At 50.1% G+C, this 11,417-nt stretch overlaps 1 pseudogene; it reads left to right on the forward strand.

Annotated features, from left to right (window-relative positions):
• Nucleotides 1-7,342: 7,342 nt before the first annotated feature.
• On the forward strand, nucleotides 7,343-10,961 carry LOC116890274 (annotated as a pseudogene).
• The last annotated feature ends 456 nt before the right edge of the window (nucleotides 10,962-11,417 follow it).

Consider the following 11,417-nt stretch of genomic DNA (forward strand, 5'->3'; position numbering starts at 1 on the left):
CAGCAAAACTGTGATTGACAGGAGCCTCTAGCCTCAGTCTGAGGCCTGGAAATTCTTCATGCCTCAGTTTCCCTGGCTGCTGCCTGCCCTTTCCAGCAACATGTAACTGAGTTTATAATTGACAACTGCTGTGGCTTGCGTTAATTTTTTAACATTAAAATTAATGTATATACATAAACAATATGTAAAATTATATATTTATATGTCTGTATGTGGACATGTATTCGTGAGTATAAGTGCGCTTAGAAGCCAGAGATGTCCATTAACCCTGGAGCTGGAGTTACAGGTGATCATTAGCTGCCATGTGGATGCTGGGAACTGAACCCAGGTCCTCTGTAAGATCAGCAAATGTTCTTAACCACTGAACCATCTCTCCAGAGCCCATGACTGTTATTTGAGAACATAAATATTTTTCTTCTTCCTTTTCCTTTAAAAAGTTCAGAGAAGCAATCATTTGTGTATGTGAGGCCAATGGGACAGTTCAGTGGGTAAGAGCACTGGACACCAAGCCTGATGGCCTGAGTCCTATCCCCTGGACCAACAAGACAGAAGGAGAGAGCCATCCTCTGACTGCCACATGCCCACTGCACGCGCACACACACACACACACACACACACACACACACACGTGCACACCCATACACACACGTACACACAATACGTAATAAAAGTGGTTAAGGAAATGTACATTAGTACCTTGATTCCCTGATGTGTCTTGGGGTCCTTTCCAGGATGAGACCTGAAATCAGGGGCTGATTGCAAAGCTTAGCAGCATTTCCTATGCAGAGAGCCAATCAGAGCTCAACTCCAGGACCCCTCATGAGCCACTCCTGCCCAGTGCCAGAGCCCAAGTGGCCAAGGCCATCCACACTGCAGGCCCATTCAACAGGCCCATTACCCCTTCCATGCTCACTGACTCCCCCTCCACTCCCTGGGCTCCCCACTTGGCTGTGTCTCATCCCCCATCCTCCTGGGGCTCTACAGCCTCCCTCCCTGATGTGTAGTCTCTGCCCATGCCCACCTGGGCTCTGGATGGTGTCAGCGCCATTTTCCTGAACTGAGGCACGGGGGTCATCCAGAGCTTAGCTCCCGGCTCTCTGCCCCCGAAAGACCAAGCCTCTTCGTGGTGGGAGGCTTTGCTCCTCACACGCCTGCTGGTACTTTCTATACCCTGCCCCTGCCCAGCACCCAGACCTCACATACAAGGTCTCCAGGCTTTCAGTACCCTGTTCCCACCCATCCTCCTCCTCTCCCCAGTTCTCCTCCTTCTTGAAATTCCTCATATCTTGTGATTTTGTGATCTGTCAAACTACAGCCGCCTGTTTGAGCCTCCCCATCTTAGGAAGTAGAGGTCATACCGGAACTGTTCTGGAAATGAGCAGCACAAACCCATGGAGCATGCTGGGAGGGATATGGGAACATGGGAAAGCACTCACTGAAGCTACTGCTGCAAGTGATGTTCGAGCTTACCTCTGCCTCCTCCAGGAAGGCCTCAGCACCCTCTGCACCTTCTCCCACTCCACAGCTCCCGGTCCTGCTCTGTCCTTTCTTTGTAGGTTACAAGGCCACCGGGTTTTAAAATCAAAACAACCAATGACTCTTCTCATACCAACACATGAGAGTACCTCTCGTCCTCAGTGCCCAACACAGCAATGACAATAAACAGCCACCTGAGTAGCCATACCGTGGTCATCATCTCTCCACCAGGAGCTTCTGGGCTTTGGTGAGGAGGGCATGTTCATCCCTGGCCTCCACCCATCCCCCACCCCAAGGCTGGCCTGAGGGGAGGCTCCCCGACCTCCACCTCTGCACCTGGAGCTACAGCCAAGCCCCACCCCCCATCTCCCTCCTGCAGCCCCGCTGCAGCTCTGCATCCTGCTAGCCTGAGTGCCTCCCCTCCAGCCCAGAAGCCAAGCCTCGGCTGTGTGCAGCCCTACCCATCCCTTTCCTGAGCCTGTGGAAGTGTCTGGTCCTGGAGGGCAGAGCGGAGCCCAGGCGTGCGTAATTGGCAGCCTTGGCTCCAGAAGTCATTTGCGGGTGGCTTTGCAGTGCGTTCATGAACTCACTTGTGTTTCCCCCATGACAGGTTTAACTTCTTAATCCTCTCTTGCTTCTGATACAGAGGCGAGCCTACCTGTCCTGAGCCCGCACCATCGGTGAATGAGGTGTGAGCACTGCAAGTAGCACAGACCTAAGGAGCCCCCAGAATCACCGGTCTAGCAAGACCCTGGCCCTGCGGTCAGCCATGAGAACTCTCTGGCAAGGCAACCTTATCTCGGGAGCGACAAGGGACAGCTCCTGACCGTGACAAAGGTAAACAAAACACACACATACATGAACACGAATATACACATACATACATGCACACACATAAATGTGCATACACATGCACACACCATACATACACACATGGCATACAGACACATGTAGACTGCATACACAGAAGCATGCATACATATATATGGACACGCAAGCATGTATGTATACACACAGACATGCATACATTCATACACACATATATCATATATACACCATATGTGTGTGAACATGTGTGTGTGTGTGTGTGTGTTTATGGTTATTCACACAGACAGACACACACCAATCTTTCTGAGGAAAAGGACAGGTTCTTCAGAAACTAGAAAGAATAAGCCCAAGCCCCTCCCCTCTTGCCTGGCTGTGTCCACAACCCCACCCCCACCCCAACTTCCATCACCTTTCTCCCCACCCCTTGTGTTGGCATTCTGTTTAAGCTCCACCCCCACAGTTACCTGGCAGCAGCCAGGTATGCTCCGCCCCACAGTTGCCTGGCAACAGCCAGCTGTGCCTGACACTATAAAAGGGGCTGCTTGCCCCCTCCTCCTTCTCTTATTCCCTCTTGCTCTCTCTTACCTCTCTTGCTCTTTGTTCTTCTCTGTTCTTGCCCCCTTAACCCCCCTCCATGTGCCCATGGCCGGCCACCTTTCCTCTCTTCTATTCTTCTCTCATTAAAACCCCTCCATGTGGAACCATGGTGTCTGGGTATCTTCTGTCCAGGCACAGGCCGAGATTCGAAATCCTAAGACCAGGGAGTAGCCCCTCGGCAGCCAGCCTCCTCTCTACACTGCTCACTAGGAGTCCATCACTGGGCCCTGCTAAGCTCCCATGAATCCTGAGAACTGGGGTTTCGCACCTGGCCTGCTAACTCTCTGCTGATGCTGACCGAGGGAGATGCAGACGTTGGTGATAAGCACAGTGGGCTTAGCTGTGGGGACCCTCTCAGTCACCCACTGCCACAACGGAAGCAGTTGGAAGCCTGTGTTAACTGAGCATTCACTGAACATCCAGTCCTCTGCAGAGCTGTGCAAGCATAAGTTGGTGCTGAACAGACACTCAGCAAGGGTCTGACTCTCTCCTCTCCTTTGAGCTCACTCTGAATAATCTTATGTCTCTAGAGCCAAGATCTGGACTCAAACCAGGCCTGGCTGCAGTGAGACACAGCCGTTTCCACAGTACCGCAGAGGCTCAGTGACAAGGAGATGGGAAGAAGCCTTCCTCTAAGGAAGTTAGACAGACCTGGGCCTTGAAACCAGGCCCGCCATGGAGGTACAGGATGACTCCAGCCCCTTGACTCAGATGAGTTCCATGGTGACCTTAACCTTACCAGGAAGGAAGAAGAACCAGGCATGGAAGCCCAGCTTCTCTACTCCCTTCTCCACATGCTCTGGACATTCTTCCAGTCAGTCAACAACCTGTCAATCAAAGCTGGGCTGTGTACCAGCCCTGTGGGAGGCCTGGGAAGGAAGTTGGGCGTCCCTGACAGGTACACTTCAGACCTTGCCCAAGGTGGTGGGTCCTCTGGGTGCCCGTCAGGGAAAGACGTCTACCTTGCCTGCCAGAAGGTGAAAGCATCCCCTAAAAATATGGGGAGGGGCCATCTGTCCTCTCAAGTGCTTTCCCCAGAGCTCCTGATCCCTTATCAGGATAGACAATGGAGTCTTTGGGGCCAGAGAGGCCCTCACACGAGTCACCATGAGCCAAGTTCTCCTGCGGACTTGAGTGGCTATGAAACAAACAGGCAACAGTCCATGGCTCCTATGTCTGAGCCTACAGCAGGCACTGCTAAAAGGTCATTCATTCACTCAACAAACCATGCCAGGGCCCTGCAGAAATGGGAAGCTAGAGACACAGCAAGTTACAGGAAGAGGAGGTCTCTGCTTTAATGGTGCTTACATTTCTGATGCTGTCATTGAGCACAGACAGATGTGGTCTTGGGTGGGGGAGGGGGGCTGTCTTAAGGGATTAGCTCATACAGATGCGGAAGCCCACATGTATGAAGTTTGGAAACTAAGGTGGGATTGCACGCAACAGTCTTCAGTCCCCAAACCTCAGATTTTGCTCTTTGGGGTCTTCAACGGAAGAAACGAGGCCCACCCATTATTGATAGCAATCTTCAGAGTCAATTGCTATCTAGATTCTAATCACGTCAACAAATACAGGCTAGTGCTTGACCAAACCTCCAAATACCACAGCTTGGCTAAGTTGATGCTGGAAATCCAGTCAGCACAAGCCCCACTTCCCATCCCCTTTCCGGCCTGACAGCCTGGTAGCCATAGTTCTGTGAGGTTCCTGAGGAGAAGACAGAGTAATCCAAGCCTACTCAGGTCCCTCCAAGACAAAGCCAGGCAGGGGACTTTGAAGAGGAAGTTAGACCCCCTTCAGGACTGGCCGTTAAAACAATCATTTATTACCAATGAAAGGCCCTTTGTTTCTTTCTCCTACAACGTGGCCATGTGCAGCTCTGGGGACCAGAAGGCCCCTATTTTAGAGCAGAAAGGATTACTCAGGTTGGTGCGCCATGGTTCCTGTCCTTCTACGTTGGTGTAAGGTTGACACCCATGTCAGCCACTAAGGCAGAAGGTATGTGAGCACCTACACGGACACAGCCCAGTGCTAGAGATCTGCACCAGGTCTTTGGGCTTAGTACAGAAGAACCCTGTCAGCCTCAGAGTGCAGAAAAGAACCCTCTCCCCCCATGTCACCCTTAGGATGGAGGCTGCCTGGCATCTCTGTCCCAAATATTCAGGGGCCCAGGCTAAGGGAAGAGACTTCACTTTTGTGAGACTGTTACCCAACTTCTGGGGTTTCTGTGGGAGGAAAAGCAGAGCATACAGAATTCATGTGTAGCCCAGGCTAGCCTCTAACTTATTTTGTAGCTGAGGATGACCTTTGAACTCCTGATATCCTGTCTCAGCCCCCCACCGCCAAGTGTTGGGATTACAGATGTGTATCCACCATGCCCGGTTTAAGTTGCGCTGGAATTAGAACCCAGAACTTTTTACATGCTGGCCAAACACTCTACCAACTGAGACACATCCCTAACCCCAAGATGTGCTTGAGATTGGAACCTATTCTATCTACCTGCATTCCAATACTTGGCCGAACCACATGGCCCCTGGCTATAAAAGCATCTGGGAAATACGGTCATCTATACATCTGGAGAGGAGGAGGGGAGTGGAGGGGAAGAGAGGGGTCCCAGATCTGATGCGCATTGCTTTGCCGTATCACGGTATTTGACCTACAAATGCAATCCACCGTCAATCAATGCTCTGGTGGGAAGCTTGGTGTTTATTTGACCCATTAGAAAAATGAAGGACTTTGCCTGAGGCCCCGGTGCGGGGGATTTCATGAAGGGGCTTTTCCAAGGGTCCTTTGGGCCTCCCTAGAATCTTCTCCCCTGTGAACTGGACCAGTACTGCTCCATTCCGGTACCATGACCCACCTGGAGGGTGCCCCCAAGCTGCTATTAACAAAAGGCAAATTCTCTAAAATTCAAATCATTTACTTTGTTAAGAAAATGTGACGATCACAGGGGTTCAAGGTTAAGCTGAGCTTCGACAGCAACAGCTCCTGAGATGCAAAAGAGAAAGGCAGCAGCGGGCAGGAGCTGTGTCCCGGGGGACTGGCATCTGCCTGGGTGGAAGGTTTGGAAAGCACTGGGGTTGGCATCTCCGGCTTGCAGCCACACGCCCTTCCAGGCCGCAGAGGGGCTGTAGGATCCTCTGAAGCATCAGGTCTCAACCTGTGGATCTCGACCCCTCTGGGGGTCGGATGACCCTTTCTCTGGGGTCGCATATCATCGAATCCTGAGTATCAAATATTTACCTTCATAAATTCATAACAGTAGCAAAATGACAGTTATGAAGTAGCAAGGAAGTGATTTTATGGTTGGGGGTCACCACAGCATGCTGTATTAAAGGGTCTCGGCGTTAGGAAGGTTGAGAATGCTCTGACGGACACAGTTATGTGCCCTCTCCTGTCCTGACCAGATGGGAATCTCTGGCCATGCTCTGAAAAACAGCAAGGAGCAGAGAAAGAAGCATGCGTGGAAACGGGCTGATCTCCAAGGGAGGGCGGGCTACTCCCCAGCCATAGCCTTTGAGTCCCTCACAGTGTCCATGAGGGGCCTTCGAGTAGCTGGGAAGTGCTGTGGAATCTGCCCAAGTGTTTGCTACCCTGGTGCCTTCCCCTTCTCCAGCTGATGGACAACTGACAGGCAGCCAGGTGTGCTAGGACAGTCACACTGTACACAGGGGAGTGGCTGCACCTGCTGTCTCACCTGCCAGGGAGGCTAAGAGTCATGTCCTAGGGGAAAAATTGGAAGGAATTAAGTATTCGAGTGAAGAGAGGTTGTTAAATAAAATACATTCTGGTTGATGAATGGCGCCCTGCTAGATCAGTGGTTCTCAACCTTCCTAACCTGCGACCCTTTAATACAGTTCCTCATGCTGTGGTGACCTCCAACCATGAAATTATTTTTTGCACTTCTTTTTTTTTTTTTTTTTTTTTTGGTTCTTTTTTCGGAGCTGGGGACCGAACCCAGGGCCTTGTGCTTCCTAGGCAAGCGCTCTACCACTGAGCTAAATCCCCAACCCTTGTTGCGACTTCTTAACTGTAATTTTGTTACTGTTATGAATCAGAATACAGATATCTCTGTTTCCTGTGAAAGGGTCGTTCAAGTCCACCTAGAAGTCGAGACCATATTTTGAAAACCACCACGGAGGGCTGGAGAGATGGCTCAGTGGTTAAGAGCACTGGCTGTTCTTCCAGAAGTCCTGAGTTCCATTCCTAGCAACCGCATGATTGCTCATAACCATCTGTAATGGAAGCTGACTCCGTCTTCTGGCCTGCAGGCGTACATACGATCAGGCAAAAAACGCTGCATACATAATAAGTAAGTAAATATTAAAAAGAAAGAAAGAAAACCTCAAAGTAGCAGAAGAAAATGTGAAACCATTTCAGGATGCGAAAAACAGGACACGATACAGCATCCTCAAAAAATCTATCTACTCGGTCCAAGACCAAGATGGCTGCTAGAACCTCCGCCTTCCTTAAGGATGCCTGGGCGAAGGAGCCGGTGCTGGTGATGTCCGTCACTGTCTGGGGCCTCGCTGTAATTATGCCCATGATTAACTCCTACACCAAGTATGCTAGCGTGATCAACAGGGCCACACCCTACAACTACCCAGTGCCTGTGAGAGATAATGGGAACATGCCTGATGTGCTCACCAGGAACCTCTGGGTCCAAGCTTGGAATGGCTCAAGAACCTGCAAATGCTTCTGCTGATGGAATTGGTCCCTTCCCTGTTGCCCTCCAATAAAAATGTGAAAACTAAAAAAAAAAACAAAACAAAACAAAACAAAAAACTATCGACTCTACGGAGTCCTACAGCTCAAGAAGTGGTCTTAACAAATCAACCCTGTCCCAGTTTCTTTTCCAGTTGCTCTATTAAGAAGGCAAGGTTCAAGATGTGGTCCAGCACGGTGGAAGGCAAGGCAGCAGGAACCTGAATACAGCTCTTTAATACAGGCAAGGCAGGCTGATCGAATCGCTTTCACAGTCAGGAAGCAGAGAGGGATGAATGCACGCCGCTGCCCAACTCTCCTGCTCCATTTTACGCAATGCAGGATCCCAGCCAGGGAATGGTGACACCCACAGTGGACGGATGAGTCTTCCTGCTACAATTCACCTGGTCAAGATCATTTCCCACAGGCATAACAAGAGGTGGGTCTTCCAGATGAGACTAAATGGACTCTGACAAATGGATCGGTAACTATAACACACTCCCCTCCCCCACCCCTCTCTCTCTCTCTCACACACACACACACACACACACACACACACACACACACACACACACACACACACACGGATGCTCTGCTGATCTTCAGGGAGGCAACCTCCTTGCAAACTGAGTTTAACTTCCTACTTATCTCATTGTCTTAGCTGGTGTTTCATTGTAGTGAAGAGACACCATGACCATGTGTTTGCTGAATTCACAATCTTATCGATGAGGTCAAAGCTTCGTTGTTCCCCTGGAGGAAACAAGCAAGCTCGGAATTGAACCCAGGGCCTTGCATGCAACCTGCAAGAATTCTTAGACCCCCAAGAATGCATGGCTGTTTCCTTTGACGGGATCTGGTGGACTAAACACACATATTTTCAACTAATTAACCCACTTTAAATGAGACAAGAGTTTCATGTAGCTCAAGAAAGCCTTGAACCTACTATGTAAGGATGACCTTGAACTCCCCATCCTCCTGTCTCTACCTCCAGAGGGCCAAAGTCACAGGTGTGTGCCACCAGGCATTGTGGCCAATGTTGTCTTTGCTTATTTAAAACATTTTAAAATTATATTTAAAAATTGGAGGTGGAGCATGAGGGTGCCAGATGCCGCCTCGTGCATATGAAAGACAGAGCAGCATTCAGGAGTCAGCACTCCCTTCCTCCATGTGGGTCCCAGGGATCGAACTCAGGTCTTCAGGCTTGGCAGCAAGCACCTTTATCAGCTGAACCATCTTGTCCCACTGGTTTTCTGTTTACGCTCAATTGTCAGCCTAAGCCATGGGAAGAGTCTCGCTCTCATTGTGATTTTATTTTATTTTACTTTCTCTGAGGACAAATGGCGTCTTTTGCTTCACTCACGGGCCGTTTGTTTATCTTCTCTGGTGAAATGTTTATTAAAGCCTTTTGCCCATTTTTAATTGGCTTATTTGTCTTGCCGTTGAGTCATGGGAGCCTGGATTTTTTTTTTCTATCAAAGCTACAATTTCATAATTGCTTTGGGGAACAGAGAGAAGTTTATTTGTTGAAAACACAGGTTTGTGTTTAAGTCTTGGCTTGGCCACTTTGAGGTCCTAAAGTTCCCAGACAGTGCCCTGAGGTCCTAGCGCTTGTCTCCCCTTCCTCAGAGTAAGGGTATGAATGTTCTGGAGAGAGCATGGTACCTAGCAGTTCCGATGGCACATGGATAAATGTCTGAAGCATGCATACACAGCTTTCGTTCCCACAAGTGTACTGAGCTGGGGACAGAGAACAGGGGAAGAGCAGACCCTGGGCTCGCCTGGCTTGCCCATGACACAGCACCACAGTAAAACAGGTTAAACACTTTGACAGGATAAACACATTATGTCACCCTATAATAAGCAAGGTATAAGGACAGAGGTACAGGTGGTTAGAAGGTTCTAGAATGCAGGAGTTCATTTGGGTGTAACCACAGTTGAAACTGACAGGGGTTTAAGCACACCACCTCTCTCTTTCTCAACCTCACCGTGTGTGTGTGTGTGTGTGTGTCTGTCTGTCTGTCTGTCTGTCTGTCTGCTGTGTGTGTGCAGTGACTTTAGGGGCCAGAAGAAGGCATCCAGTCCCCTCAAATGGAGTTATAAGTGGTAGTGAGCAGCCCAAAGTGGGTCCTCTGGAAAAGCAGTAAATGGCATCTAACCACTGAGCCATCCCTCCAGCCCTCTCCAGGTCTTTCTGCCTCGCCCATCACCAGGGCTCTGCTCCTGAACCTCTTAATGGCTGAACCTCCTGTGAGCATTCACTCTGTCTCACCACCTCAGAGCAGGTTGCCAGAAGGGTCACTTGGAAGAAGAGGTCATAGGTCCTCCCTTTGGGAGAAGCCTTGAAGCCACTCACCCATCCCTTCACACATCACTGGCCAGCGATGACTGGAATAGCCATTCCTCCATTAGGGGCAGGGTGCAAACAGACCTCATGCTGCTGCTTGGCTGTTCAGCTAACACTCGAGGGTTCTGTTGCTTCTGGTTAAGAAGGACAGGGCTAGGGAAATGACTTGGGGGTTATGAGCACTTACTGCTCTTGCAGAGGATCTGAGTTCAGTTCCCAGCACCCATATTGGGCTGTAACCTCAGCCCCAGGGTGTCTGACCCTTGGGCCTTTTTGGGACATCTCTGCAGCGTGTCTTGCCAAGACACACACACACACACACACACATATATATATATATATATATATATATATATATATATATATATATATATATATATGTGTGTGTGTGTGGAGAAGGTATCTTGTTTCTGCCATGGCTAGTCAAGAAAGGCTTCTCTGAAAAGAAGTGTTGAATGACTGACTGTCCAACTGACACAAAGGAGAGCCATTCAGAGTTCTGGAGAAAGAGCATTCCCAACAGAGAGCAGCCAGGGCTCCAATGCTTCCAAAGCAGGAGGAAGCTTGGAGCATTGGAAGGAAAGCCGGGTTCAGTAATGCCTGAGTCTCCATGAACTGATGGGTTTCCTGACTCTTGTGCAGGGGTGGGGGGGGGGCAGGGAGGGGGTGACTAAGGCTACAGTCACACCTTTTCCATGGGCTTTGCCTAAACAGATTCCCACAGGTACTCCTGGCCTGCTTTTGCAGTTGCTGTTTTCTCCCTACACAAGATATCCAGCAGGGGGTTCAGCATGTCAAGCCCAAATTGCCACAACCCTATCATATTCAGAGAGCCATGCACTTTTCCATTAGTGGCCTGGAGGCTCTCAGGGCTCTCTGTGTGTAGAGAGAGCTTTTCTTCCAGGGGCAGGGGGGAAGCTTACGCCTCTCAGTCTGCCATTGCTCCCACCAGGGAGGCGGCAGTGTTCTGAAACCCTTCAGAGCCACCATGGGGATCTCTGAGGCCTATTCCTGAGGCTCATATCTCCACAGGGAATCTCTCCCCGGGAGATACTCTGCAAACCCAGCTGGGGCCCAGCTTTGCCTGCAAGTCTTGCTTCCCCTGAAGGCTTCCCTGACCCTCCACCCACAGGTCCCACGCTGCCAGACAGCTGTGAACACAGCTCAACCCCAAATCATAAGCTTACTTACATCATTGCTAGAATTCTTTCGGCAGTTTTACTTTCTAATGTAATCATGCTGTTCTCCAGCCTGAACTCTGTTAATGACAACCTCATGTCGTCATGTCAAAAGGTTACAGGTACCTGCTGGGGGGACTGCTCCGCTGCACAGGCAAGAATGAGGGCCTGAGCATCAGGCTGGATGCACGCAGACCCTAGCCTGGCTGGCCATGCGAAGCATTGTCCTATTGGGCCAGGCTCTTGGCTCCTCCCCCTTGTAGGTCTTCATTTGCTCTACACAAGAATTCCAA

The sequence above is a fragment of the Rattus rattus genome, chromosome 1 (assembly GCF_011064425.1).
Source record: "Rattus rattus isolate New Zealand chromosome 1, Rrattus_CSIRO_v1, whole genome shotgun sequence".
Classification (NCBI taxonomy): Eukaryota; Metazoa; Chordata; class Mammalia; order Rodentia; family Muridae; genus Rattus; species Rattus rattus.